This window comes from Ictidomys tridecemlineatus, chromosome 6 (assembly GCF_052094955.1).
Source record: "Ictidomys tridecemlineatus isolate mIctTri1 chromosome 6, mIctTri1.hap1, whole genome shotgun sequence".
NCBI classification, from domain to species: domain Eukaryota; kingdom Metazoa; phylum Chordata; class Mammalia; order Rodentia; family Sciuridae; genus Ictidomys; species Ictidomys tridecemlineatus.
The window spans coordinates 119,789,401-119,804,177 of NC_135482.1; the positions used below are offsets into that span (position 1 = coordinate 119,789,401).

At 41.4% G+C, this 14,777-nt stretch overlaps 1 protein-coding gene across 9 annotated transcripts in view; it reads left to right on the plus strand.

Annotated features, from left to right (window-relative positions):
* The window catches only part of Spata13 (spermatogenesis associated 13), a 331,833-nt gene that overhangs the window by 239,100 nt on the left and 77,956 nt on the right, over positions 1-14,777 (plus strand). The gene's annotated exons all lie outside the window — the stretch shown is intronic.

A 14,777-nucleotide genomic window follows, 5' to 3' on the forward strand; every position in this document is an offset into this window, starting at 1 on the left:
CAAATAAAGGTCCCAATTCTCCTGTTGGAATACCTAGATAAGGCCTTATCCAATTTATGTCTCCTAATAACTTTTGAAAGTCATTAAGTGATTTGAGTTGATCTACTCGTATTTGAATTTTTGGTGGACGGACCATGGTTGAGGATAATAGAACTCCTAAATAATTAATTGGAAAATTTAATTGCACTTTATCTATTGCTATCTCTAGATTATAATTTTTTAATAAGTTTGTAAGTGTGGCATAACATTCTAGCAATGTGTTTTTAGCTTTGTGTGCTAATAATACATCATCCATATAATGAAATATTTGTAGTTCAGGATTTTGATTTCTAAGTGGCTGGATTACTTTGTTAACATAAATTTGACACATAGTTGGGCTGTTAGCCATCCCTTGAGGGAGTACTTTCCATTCATATCTCTGATCAGGACCTTCATGATTTAGTGCAGGGATAGTAAATGCAAAACGTGGACTATCCTCAGGATGAATTGGAATTGAAAAAAAACAATCTTTAATATCTATAACTAAAACATACCAGGTTTTTGGCAAAGCAGACAATTGAGGAATCCCCGATTGAGCAGGTCCCATAATGACCATTTCATTGTTAATGGCTCTTAAATCTTGCAGTAATCTCCATTTACCAGATTTCTTTTTGATGACAAAAATGGGAGTATTATGGGGAGATACAGAAGGTTGTATATGTCCTTCCGCTAATTGTTGTTTGACCAGATCATGGGCTACTTGTGTCTTTTCTTTAGTCAAGGGCCACTGAGGAACCCATACTGGTCTTTCTGATTTCCATGTAATTTTTATTGTCTCAGTGGCCCTTTGTGAAAATCCAACCCATGTCTGTCTGTTCCTTGATCTATTTGTATTGGTGCTGCTATACATTGTTCTTGTCTTTCTAATCTTTTTCCTTTCCTAAAACCTTGTCTAGCCATAATAGTGGGTGCATTTTGATTGATATTATTTGTTAATGTCAAACCTAATTGATCTAAGACATCTCGTCCCCATAAATTTACGGGAAGATGATCCAATACATATGGCTGTATAGTTCCTTCACATCCTTCAGGATCCTTCCAATCTAATAGCATTGCACTTCTATCGGGATTAGTCGCCACTCCTAGGCCTCGAAGCGATTGAGTGGCTTGTTGTAATGGCCAATGTTTTGGCCATTCTTGACGAGAGATGATGCTAAGATCTGCACCTGTATCCAGTAGCCCATTAAATTCATGTCCTTGAATATTTAGTTTTAGCATGGGGCGAGAATCTAAATTTAAAGAAAGCATAGCCCAATCTACACCTGTGGAGCCTAATCCCTTGGAACCTCTTTCTACAACATGACTGGAAAATTTATCATGTAGGCTTGGTATTATTAGTAACTGTGCTATTCTATCTCCTGGTGAAATTACTGATATACCCTTTGGAGAACTGGCTATAATTTTTATTTCACCTTCATAATTGGAATCAATTACCCCAGGACTTATCAAAAGTCCTTTTAGAGTAGAAGAGCTGCGTCCCAATAATAAGCCTACTGTTCCTTTGGGAAGAGGTCCTTTTACCCCTGTGGGAATGATTTGAACTCCCATCTCTGGAGTTAGTACTGATTTGGTGGAGGCGCAGATGTCCAACCCTGCGCTCTGGTTTGTCTGATGAGGGATCTGATGTGCTGGGCACTACCCTGATGGGGTTGCTGGGGTTGCTGGGTTCCTCCAGTGCTCCGTATATTTGTGGTTTGGGGCCCCGGAGCATTGGGGCCCCCTGTCCATTTTTTGGCAACGGAGCCCGATGCCTTTGTCCACGATATTGTGGATAAACACCTTGTCCTTGTTCGTTTTTTGATAATGGAGTACCCTCTATGGTGGTTTGAGGACGGTATTCATTAGCCCAATATAATGGAGTACCCTCTATGGTGGTTTGAGAACGGCATTCATTAGCCCAATGTCTCCCTCTACGGCATCGTGGGCAAATACCCGGTATTCTACTTGTTTGATACCTAGTTTTGTTAAACCCTCCTCCTATGGGGCAATTCCTTTTAAAATGTCCTGTTTGTTGACAATTGTAGCATGTTCTTGGCCTGGCATCTAAAGCCTGTTTTACTGCAGCTGCCACAATTTGCCCTTGTTCATTAATGTCTCTGGCATCTAAAACCTGTTTTACTGCAGCTGCCACAATTTGCCCTTGTTCATTAATGTCTCTGGCATCTAAAGCCTGTTTTACTGCAGCTGCCACAATTTGCCCTTGTTCATTAATGTCTCTGGCATCTAAAGCTTGTTTTACTGCAGCTGCCACAATTTGCCCTTGTTCATTAATGTCTCTACATAATTTAATATATGTGTTTAAATCTTCATGTTTCCATGGTCTAATGATATCTCTACACCAACGATTCGCTTGGTCATAAGCCAGTTGTTTTATAAATGGCATTGCTTGTTCTGTATTCCCAAAAACTCTGGTAGCTGTTTGAATAAGCCTATCTACAAATTCAGCGTAAGGTTCATTAGCTCCTTGTATTATCTTAGATAATTGACCTTGTAAACCTCCAGGTTCTTGTAAAGACTTCCATGCCCTAACTGCATCTACAGCAATTTGTAAATATACACCAGGATCATATGCAAGTTGTTGCTGCCGATCCTCATAAGGTCCCTTTCCTAACAACATATCTAGATTTCTCTGAGGATAACCAGCTGCTGCATTTCGACTAGCCGTCTCCTTGCAAAATTCCTCATTGGCAACCTTCCATAACAGGTATTGTCCTCCATTTAGCACAGCTTTACACAAACTAGCCCAATCTGCTGGCGTCATGCTTAAGTTGGTAATGGATTCGACCAAGCTTACAGTGAAGGGTGCTTGAGGACCATAGGTTGCTACAGCCTCTTTTAGCTCCTTCACTGATTTGAAATTTAAACCCTGGTAAGTTCGCTGCCCTCCTACCTCAAATACAGGGCATACTTGAGATCCTGTCTCAGGATCCAAACTATCAACTGCGGGGGTTGGGAGTCTCTTAGCATATGGAGGTGGTGCTGTTGATTGGACACTTATGCCCTCTGGTGATAGAGTGCTGTTAGTAGCAGTCTCCTGTAGAGGTGGCGCTGTTGGTTGGACACTTACGCTCTCTAACAAAAGGGTCTTATTAGCAGTCACCTGTTTTAACTTTTCCCCTGATAGATTTTTCTGCTCTAAACTTCCTTCCTCTGTCTCACTATCTCGAAAGACCTTCTCTTTTACTTGAATCTTTTCCTCTTTCTGACTAGCTCGAGCTTTTACTTGAATCTTTTCCTCTGTCTGACTAACTTGAGAGACTTCCTCTTCTACTTGAATCAATATGTCTTCTTCTTCCTCTACCTCTGTCTGAACTGAAGGCTTTGGACTAAGCAAACTAGATACCAACGTCCACAATGACAATGTGCCAACTGGCAGAGTCCCTGGGTTGTTCTTTTCTATTCTTTTTAAATCTTCACCATGATGGTTCCATTGTGATATATCTAACAACCCCTCCTTAAAAAGCCATGGGCTATATTCTTGTATTACATCAACGTATGCCCTGACTGCTCTTGGTTTTACTGGGAAGCTTCCTTCCTCTAACAATTTACTTAACACTCTTTCGGTTTGTTTTTTACTAATTGCTGATCCCGTATTTCTACTATAATACAACCCAACAAGATGACGCCAAACAAAACCGAGACAGAATCCAATAAAAAGGGAACCACACAAAATCATTATAACAGCCTTTCTATCCTCCTGACATATGCATCCGTCCTTTCTCCCTATCTGTTCCTCAAACGCAAATAGTTTTTCCCCAGATGTGAGTGGTTTTTCTTCCCTCTCACTCATCTCCAGGGACAGGCAAGTTAAAACAAAAATGAAGCAAAACAAAAGAGGAATCTTAGAATGGCTCCCCATCCTCTCGCCCTGCCCTCAGGGGCGAGCAGTTTACTTACCCTCAGTTGCTCCCCGTGCGAGCCACCAAATGCCGAAGTCTGGCTTGGCACAAATCAGGAGCCACTTGTCAAAAAGAAACTAACTTTATTTTTAGAACTACAAACGCCAAACAAAACAGCTCCAGGGAAAAACCCTCAGAGCCCAACTGCCACCACCGGCTTCCACAAGCCTCTCTCCCCCACACCAGCCTTTTCCTCCCACAATCCTCCTCCTCTTGAGGCCGATTGGCTGGGTTGCGTGGGCAGAGCCAAAGAAGTCACCCAATGAGCAGCTCCGTGGAGGAGCCAATCAGCTAGATGTTGCTGGGGCAGCTGTGAGCCAATCATCAGCTGGCAGTCTGAAGGGCAGGGAAACAGCCCAATGAACATCACCGCAGAGGAGCCAATCAGCTAGATGTTGCTGGGGCAGTCTGAAGCTTGCTGGCAGCTGGAAGTTTGCTGGGGCCCCTTTGGCTGTGGCTCTCAACACTATAGGTCATCTGGAATCTGATTCTTCTGCCTGAGTCCATTTATATATGTATATATTTGTATGTGTGTATATATATATATATAAAATAAGCTTAAACCTATTGACTTTCCAACAGTCCAAGATTGAGGGGCCAATGAGGGCCTTATGCTATGACATATTATGGTAGAGGCATTACATGGTGAGAGAGATTGAGAGGAGACAGCACATGTGTGCAAGAGGAGGCTGAACTTTACACTTGCAATAACGATGTCATCCATTCATGTGGGTGGATCTCTCGGGGTCTAATTTCCTCTCCAGTGCCTCACCTCTGAACACTTCTTAATGCCGTGCCAGCTTCAACATGAGTGTTGGTTGAGACATTGCAATGACAGCAGTTGCAGATGTTGTTGATCCTTTTGCAGTGAGGCCTTTGCAGGGCCAGCACCAAGAACTATGCCCACACTCTCAGCAGGTACCCTAACCCCATAAACTCAGTGATGATGGCACAGCTCACACGTCCCCATAGAAACTTCTGGCCACAAATCTTTGTGGGGACTCCTAGGGAGTCACTGAGGAAACCCCTTGACTTGCTGGTGAATTCCTTTATGCAGGACAACTCTGCGAGAGAGAAATGGGAGCTGGCAGTGAAGGCCTGAGAACTGTGTGACATTTTTCTCCCTGTAAATTTCCCTTACTGGAGCTTCATTGTGTTTCCCCTGCTCGGGTTTTCCTTATGGTTCAGGCCCATTCACTCTTCCATTCAGGAGAGGGAGTGAGAACGTGTCTTCCTCATGAGCTGCTAGAACTTTCCTTATGTTCAGGCAAAATGTCACCAAGGATGAACTGATGATAAGAGCCTCCATTCCTAACAAAGTGGCCACAGATCCCCCTGTTACACGTCTCACAGGCGGAGGTCTGAGCCACCCAGTAACAGAAGGGGTCATCGTCGGGTTTGTTCACTGGTGACATCATCGCTTGTTGCTATCAGCTGGCTCTTAAATGAGGATGTTGTGCCAAGAGACATGAAGAGCTTACAGGGAGACAGTATCCAACTGTCAGTTCAATTAGAGGAAGACAGTTTAAACTGGACAGCAGAAAGCATTTGAGCAATTGCTTTAATGTGTAAAACTAATTTTGAGAATTTGAGATGCCTGATAGAACAGAGCCGGGGAAAGGCCTTTTCTGGACCTCTCTACTTAATGATGGCAGAATGGGCTGCTGTGACGTTACCTAAATTAGGACCTCATTGGCTCCTGGATGGAAACTGAGTTGAAAGTTGATCTCTGCTTGGAAAAATATTTAATGCAAAGAACAAAAACAAAAAACAAGACTGAAATAGTTGTGGGGACAGTGTAGCATGGATCTGTGCTCTTATGAACAGTTATCAGTACATCTCATTAAATGCTTGGTGTGAATGCTGCACTGCCCCTCTGAGGGGTTTCTATGTTGATTGCACTGTCAGGGTGTCTGAGCCTGTAAACCCAGTGACACATGGCCCCAGATTCTGACTAGTTTGCCTCTAGCAAGCAGGGACATTGTTTTTGCTCCAGTGACCTTCAAAGTGCCTGTAAGATTAGGGCCGGCCATCTGGAAAACTTTGATTGCTTTGAATGGTGAAGGTGGGGGAGGCACAGTCTCCATGGTGACATCAGCCTTGGCACTGGTTGCAGGCATTAGGTAGTCCTAGCTGTGAACTTTGGTGGCTGCTGTAATCTTATTTGCCATGAGGCAGGTGGAGGACAGGGCATGAGCTGCAGTAAGTCAAGACAAAACTATCTTCAGAGCTGCATTTGGCAGCCTTCCAAGGTTCTTTGAACCCCTACGTTGATGTGGGAGTGACAGAAGAGGGGATGAAGAGGCTGCAACTTAACTGAGCCTTGGGGATAATGCTCCGGTAGACGGCAGAGGAGGACACCACCCGAAGCTCAGGTGTAGACCTAGCTAGCCTTGTATCTCATGCTACATTTGTCTGACCCCTAGTTTCAGAGACAGAAGGAAGATTTTCTTTGGTGTAAAGCCTGCCTTTGCAAATCTTCATCTTCCCCTGCCTCACCCCCCTCCCCAACAGGCTCCAGTGTCACCCTCTAGGCTTGACAAAGCAAACATCCATCCCACTCGTGAAACACCATTCTTACCCACAGGAATATAGTTTATCCCAGTAGCCCAGATACATCAAGCCAAGACATTCATGTGATTGTATGAAATTGTCACCTTTCCCATATGAGCAATAATTCAGTCTTATCCACAGTTACCTCTGTTTGTGTTTTTAGATATTTTTTTCAATTTACAAACATTTAACTTAAATGATTGTTCTGTCTTCTTTGAAATATCCTCCCTATCTTTGCACAGAAGAGACACCGAAGGTACCTGATCCAAGAGTGAGGGTCTTGCCTTTACTGGGGTGTATATGTTGGATGTGGGAAGGGGAGAAAGTCACTTCGTCACTAGAATTGGGACATTAAATGCATTCTCCTATAAGTGCTGTGAGTTGTTAAATTAAATGACAGCATTTTATATAAGTTAAATTTAATTGAATGGGCTGATCTAAAATTATAATATTTAGACTCTTTCTGTAGGGAAATAGGATTCTCATATCAGTAACCCTCTGGAATACTACTTGTTCTTAAAAAATGTGGAGTTTCAGGATTTACAGCTTCCAGATAGACTCCTGATTTCAGCAAGGTTTTAGAAAGATGCTGGAATGAAGGAAAGACCTTCCAGAAATGGAGAGTTACCAGGCTTGTCCTGTACAGGAGCAAGATTTATCACTGTGGGACTTTTTTTTCTACTCTTCACCAAACTGTAATTAATTAAAAATGAAATTTTATATAATTGTAACGATGTAACCCATATGTTGGTGTCAAGTATTTTGAGTTTTAGTACTTACCCAAGTACATTTTACTACATGATTTTTTCCCACAGTTATTATGATTCAATGATAGAAGTTTAGTAATTAAAACCCTTTGATTACACAAAATATATATTTAGGTTAGGTTAATTAATACGACATTATTTGGGGTGAAATGGAGAATCTTATTCTCAACCTAAGTATGAATGTGTTTGATCTTAATTTCCTGGATAAAGAGATTCATAAACTACTACTTATTTCACCTGCTTAGTTTATATGCCATTTTACTTTTGTTTTACCATTTTATAAAGTTAAAATACTTTCTTAAGGCAGAGTAAGAAAAATAGAAAGGCGTGATTTATGTTAAATATTTCTAAGATTTATATTATACATATATATATATTTTATATTTATATTGATTTGAGTTTTGGGTTTTTGGTACTAGGGATTATACCCAGGGGCACTCTATCAGGGAGATATTTTCCAGTGGCCCCGCCCCTTTTTCTTTTTCTTTTTTGAACTAGGGTCTCACTAAGTTGCTGAGGCTGGCCTTGAACTTGTGATCTTCCTGCTTCAGCCTCCTGAGTGGCTAGGATTATAGATTAGTGCCACTGTGCCCAGCTTCGATTCCAATCTTTGAACATTTTTATTCAGATCTTATTGATCAACATTAGGACAGAATAAAGTATATCTTATCAATATCTACATTTGAACATTAATTTTAAAAATAATATTTTAAATATGATAAGAAACACTTATTTATAAAATTCCTAATTCACAGATAATAAGTTTTGTGTAATCTGAACATTCAGATGACTAAATTTTGGTAGATAAAATGATTACCAATTAAAATGAGATATCTGTAATGGTAGTTAAAAAGTGGCTAATTAAATATGACTATAAACATGTCAGTATTTATCACCCTATGATATTAAAATTCCTTTTTAACTAAATATTTTAAAAGTCATTTACAAAATTAGATACTATTGCCATAAGAAAATAGATAGTCCTTAAATTGAACTTTTAACCACAGGAACTATAACAGTGACCATTAAAAATTTTTAATAGTAGTACTGTCAAACAACAAATAGAACATTTTGTTTTATGACTAGAAATGATAAATTTCAGAAGTTTCAAAGATACTCCTCAGAGACTAATCAGTGATACGCCCCTGGTTTTTCTTTATTATATATCCTCTTCCTAGTGGCATCAGTGGTCACCATTCATGCAAACATCCATGAGGACCAGGCAAGTGTCCATAACAAAGAATTATTTGGCCCCAAGTGGCCTCAGTTTGATAAACTGGAGTTCTACAGAACAGTCATTTCTCCGCTCTGTTCACTGGTCACTCAGCTCACTGAATGCGAGAATACAGAGCAAAATCAGAAGTGGTTTCAGCTTTCAAAGAACTTCTCAGGCTCTTCAAAGAGGTTAGTGGAGAGATCAGACCAGGAGAGCAGAGGGCCAGGACAGCGTGGGGAGTGCTAGAACTGAGCTATGCACGAGGCCCTGGGGGCCCACAGAAGGAGCATCTGAGGGGCAGGAAGGAAAGAGTTACTGTAGGGCAAAGTTAGTTTGAACTAAAAAGCTTCCTAAGGCAAAGCAGATGTCAGGACAGGAGTAAGGCATTTTAATCAAAGAAGATCTAATAAAGGAATATTTTTATACAGCGGGGAAACAAAAGATAATGAAGCAATTCAGAGACAAGCAATAGCAGAGAGGTGCTACCAAGCTCTTAGACTGGAGTGATAAAGAAAAGAGGTGGAGTCTGTTGAGCCAGAAACCGTGTCACCTTTGGGACCTCACACATGGGAGGAAGGAACTGCCTAGCTGAGGGAGAAGCCAGAGCAGAGACATAGCAACCACTGAAAACGCTCACTAGAGAGACCCAGAGAGAGAGAAGGAGGAGAAGGAGGAGGAGAAGGAATAATAATAATAATAACAACAACACTGGGTCTCTCTTCCATTCACACGTCATCTTCTACCATTGCTTCCCACTGGCCAAACTGGGAATTGTGGTTTCCTATAATCCAGAGGGACAACAAGGGCCAGAGAAAGAATCTGAAAACAGGGAAGGAAATAGGCAGAGGCCCAACAGTATGGACGAGGATCTCTATGAATAATCCAGTATTACTACAGTGAAAGGTGATGAGTGCTAAGCTGAGGAGATCCCACGTTTTCTCAAAGGTCCAAAGGCAGACACTGGGCTCAGTGATAGAGCTTCATTTGCAGATTGGGAAGGACACTGTCAGCAGAGTGAAGGATGGGTTGTAGGTGAGCCAGACCATTCACTAGGCCAGAGAGGGGCCAGGAAGCCCAGGCAGTTGTCCAGGTGGAAAGTTCCTCAGGCTGATGGTAAGGCAGTGGCAACCCCAGCTGTGCAAAGATGGATGAGATGAGCATTAAAACCTGTGGGAGACCAACCTGGCATGACTGAGTTAACTCCCCTGCTGGGCGATGTGGCTTCAGGCACCCTTGCTGCTAGACTGCCTCGCTCTTCTAGGGTTCAAGTGACTTGTGTCTTCCTGCCCAGGCTTGTCTTCCTGCAGCCCCATGGGTGGAGCTATGCTCACCTGTTCCCTTGTAATATTACCCCTTGCCTTATTTAGGATAGACTCTTCCATGGAAGTGCCTTGTGTGTGTCCCCTTCTCTTACTGTGCCCTTGGGTGTGGCCTACCCAGTCAACCTGCTGACAGTGGACATCATGAAGATAGACTCAGCCCCCTGAAACCTGACCCCTTGCCTCATTTGAATAGCTTCTCCTCAATAAAAGGGGTCAGCACGTTCTCTCTCTCTTCCTGCAGACCCTTAAGGTCAGAGGAGCCGTCACAGCGACCCCAAAGAAAAAGGTATTCGTGTTTCTTGTGTGGTTATTTTGCACAGCCCAGTTAGCCCACTTTACTTGAAGTAACCCCTGAGCCCTTTAGTCACGAACAGAAACCCAGCAAGAACCTCTTAGACTTGGTGATCAAAGAGATTTGCAGAAGAAAGCCTTATAGGATGACCCCAGTTTATGGCCAGTAGGTGGCAGTGTTGGGACTGGAATCTTGTGCTGCTGATTACCACCCTATGGCACTTTCGCTAATAACAGTGTAGGAGTTCCCCATATTCACAGGGGATATGCTCACCAAGACTCTGGTAGATGAATGAAACCCCAGCTAGTTGGATCGGGAGGCTGAGGCAGGAGGATCATGAATTCAAAGCCAGCCTCAGCATCTTAGCAAGGTCTCAAGTAACTCTGTCTGTAAATAAAATATGTATTTAAAAAAGGGCTGGGGATATGGCTCTGTGGTTAGATACCCCTGGGTTCAATCCCAGGTACCACACACAAAAAAGTATTTTTTCTATATAGACATGCCTACAATAAATTTTCATTTTTTTACATAATTAAAGTGCTTTGCAGCTCCTCTTTGGCATGTTTGAATTGCTAGCATCACTACTCTTATGCTTTGAGACCTTATTAAGCAAAATAAGAGTTAATTGGACATAGCACTACAACAGTTGACCAGATAACTAACATGGCTACTAAGTGATTAATGGGTAGGTACTGTATACAGCATGGATACACTGGACAAGGAGATGACTCATGGCCTGGCCAGGATAGAGCAGGACTGTGCGAGAATTCATCCTGATACACATGCACAAAAATGTGATGTAAAACCTATGTATTATTTACTTTGAAATATTCCATTTAATATTTTTGGATTGCTTTTTGTCTGAATGTAGTTGAAAATACAGAAAGTGAAACTGGGAGGATGTGTAGTTGTAAATTACTCAGTCCCTTAAGTCCCAATCTCTAAATAGGGGTTAGATATTCCCTAAGGCAATATTCTCTAGGACTGTGATTCAGGGATCCATACCTTCACTCCTTTAGCCAGTAAGAATTCAATGTGTTTTCTTCTGGTGTTACTTTTTTCTGTAATTTAGGTCAACAATTACAGAAATCTTCTTACTTGCTCATGTAACCTGGTTACATTCCTAGATTTCAAATTTAAGTTAAAATTTAAATTTGCTAGTCATAGTTGTTTTTAGAGATTTCTCATTATGACTGGGAAGAAACTTCTATTCTGAAGTTCATGCAACCCAGAATCCAGCTTGTAATCAATTGGATTTCACAATATTCCCATCTAACATTCTTTCTTGTAGTTCTGTTCATAAACATCTCTGGCAGAGCTCCCATGATTTATAAGACTTGTTATAAAACCACTAATTGAATTGCAACCCTTGTTAGCTAATAGAGGTCAAAGTATTAGTTCTAAATAATGCAACTTGGTATGTTACTCAGAAATTCCAGGAAAAGTCTTTTTCCACAGTTTTCAGTTTCATTCTAAGCAGTATACAACAATCTCATTGTTCTGCTCATGAGCAAAATAGTAAGTAATTAGTCTTTCTAAAAAGCATGTTTCCCCAATTTAGAAGCTCAGGTTTTCTGCATAATTTTTTAACAGATTCTGAATTCTAAAGCTTAAGTAAGTTTTAAGTAAATACTTATTAGTGTTATAAAATTTAAGCATCTTCACTATAAAAAAATGTAATGGTATGTAATGATGATTTGTTACCTTGGCACAGGCAGGATAACATGCAATTTCACATCAAAATAAAAAGAAAAATTTCCTGGGCATGGTGGCGCACACCTGTAATCCCAGCCTCCTCAGGAGGCTGAGGCAGAAGGATTGCAAATTGGAGGCCAGCCTCAGAAATTTAGTGAGACTGTGTCTCAAAATAAAAAATAAACAGGGCTGGGAATATAGCTCAATTATATCCATGTTCAGTTTCCTGTACTGCCAAGACAAAAAACAAACAAAAAGCTAAGTTCAAGGGATCCAGTTCTTGTGCTCTGAGTATACAGTCTTAATCTAAAGGCAGCCATGTTAAACTATTGTTATAGTGTTTTGGTGATACAATTTAGACCCTATGGAATACAGAGTAAGGAATCTTATTTCAAGGAAGGAATTCCAAAGAAAGTTACACCTACAGTTGGTCTCAAAGAATGATTAGGTTTTAGACTTTTCTAAACCCATTTTCCTCTTAATATCCACTACTTCATTATAGGGAGCTGTGCTTCTGACCATGTTATTCTACTTATATATCAAGTGCTTTTCTGCAGGCCTTGAACCCTTAGGGTCAGCTCAAGGCAGCTGTCCTTCTTGGTTCCAGAAGTTCTCCTATACCTTCTACTTGTGGTGTCTGTAGTTTTCCAGTTGAATTATGTGGCAGGAATCATGCCTTGTCCTGTTGTAACAGGGGTTGTTCACTTTGATGCTTTGACTATATTCCTTGTGGCTTTGAAAGTTACGTGCTTTTTCTTTTTTGCAATCTTTTTTTCCTTAAACTTCTTCTCCCTGATCTTCTTTTCCCTAAACTTCTCCTTTCTGATCTTTGTCCTTAGTCTCATTTTCTCTTAATCTCATCACTTCTATAAAACCCCCTATTACTGAGGATGGGCAGAACCACAGCCTTTGGGACAGGAGTCCTCTGTGTTTCTCCTTTGCTAGCAAAGCAATAAACCTTTTATTTTTTCTTTTTATCAAGATTGGCATCAAGGATGAGGACCAAGCTTTTGGCTACACTGTGTGTCTAGTGCAAGTCATAATTAGACCTTTCCAACTTCAAGTGTAGCCAATCAGCGCCTGTGAACTGGATTTGAATATTCAATTAAACTATTTGGTACATTTCGGCATTTTGAAATGTTGAAACAACCACAGTCCCCTATCCCTCCCAGAATAGGTGAGGATAGAGGTGAATAGTTGGACAGAGTTGGTGAGAATAGACAGGTGATACTGAATGTAGGACTTATTTTGGAACTTGTCACAGATTTCACATCCAGTCTCAGTGTGGAGATGATTCTAGACTTTGCCTATTTGACTCATTCAAATGCAATTCACAGCCCTTCAGATCCCCCTCATGTCTCCATTAGAACATTAAAACTGCAGAGGGCATTTAGTAGCCCATTAGTCTTTAGATTAGTGTATTGGCTGATGCTGGCTGTCAGTATAGCCTCCCTGGTCCCAGATGGAATCAACCCTTTAACCATGGCTCTCCCTGGGAATCCTCCTCACTGAATAGTAGGCAGGGGCCAGTAAAAAACTCACCAAGAAGGTAGGACATAGAGGACACATACTTTGCTGGAGGTCAAATCTGCACTTGTGAAGAGTAAGCTACTTGGAGATCTAATCTCAAGGTCTTTCTACAACTTCCTCTTACTTCTTCCCTCCTGCCTTGGGGGTAATGTCCTTGACAGGCCTGTAAAGATTGTTGGAACTTGATTTGTCAGGGTCATGACATGCTGGAACCGAAGACAGATGCTTGGGGTGCAAATCCCAGCTGTGCCTCTGTCTCTGCTCATTAGTTTAGTGCAGTGGAGAACAGCATAGGCACTGGAGAGGCAGCTGCAGGACCCCCAGACAAATGGCCTGACCTTCCCAAGAGTCCATTTGATTGTCTGTAAAGTAGAAATCATGGCTCAGGATGGTGGCACATAATCCCAGTTACTTAAGAGTCTGAGGCAGGAGGATTGCAATTTCAAGGCCAGCCTGAGAAACCTTGTGAGACCCTGTTTCAAAATAAAATAAAAGGACTAGTGATGTAGATCAGTGATAGAGTATCTGTCTAGCATGTGTAAAGCCCCGGGTTCAATCCTCAGTAGCGCGAAAAATATAAAGTGGAAACCATCATGTCGAACTCTTTGAGATTTGCCTGAGTACTCAGTGGCATTATGTTTTTCAAGACCTTAGCATAGGATCCAGACACGTAATGAGCACTACCTAAATGGTAGTCTCTTGTAGTTATTATCTGTCATTCATTCACTAATGATTTATTCAGAATGTGCAGGCTGTGATGTTTTTAAGCTATCCTATGGAAACTCAACAGATCTCGCCTGATGAGGGGAGAAGATTAAGGGTAGCACAGATTTCACTTTGGTGGGGCAAGGAGGGCATGGACACGTGGAGGGGAGTGGAGACAGGTGCATGTGTGGGGATGTGCATGGACCAGGTATGTACAGTTGTCTGGGCATATGAGATGAGGGAAGAGGGTACAGTATTTGTTTAATTTGAATTCTTAGGTCTGAATTTTTAATACTCCAGGCTCCGCCCCGCATCTCTTCATTTTATGGCCAGTTAGAATCTGTTGAAAAGTCTCTTTGCTAACTATGTTTTCTTTACAAAGCCTTTCCTCATGCTTCCTTGGTTTGGTCCCTCCTACCCATGTGTCCATGCAGCTTTGTGAAGCTCTCACTTTCCTGGTGCTTTACAGCCCTCTTTAGACAGGAAGTAGCCAAGAGCATCCTGGTCACCATCATCCTCTGAGCAGCAGCATTCCATAAACTCTGCTTGTGTATTGACTGCATTGCATTTAACACAGGCTAGCTGGCATTTCAGTGTGACACGTTTTGAAATTGTTTTGTTTTTGTTTTTGTTTTTAGTATTTGATAAAGAGAAGGCACAATTTTGATTATTGCCTTGACATGTTCATTCCAGCAGTTTTTTTTAAAAAAAACTTTTACTTAAATAGGTTTCAGCAATTCAGGAGTTCTTCATATTAAA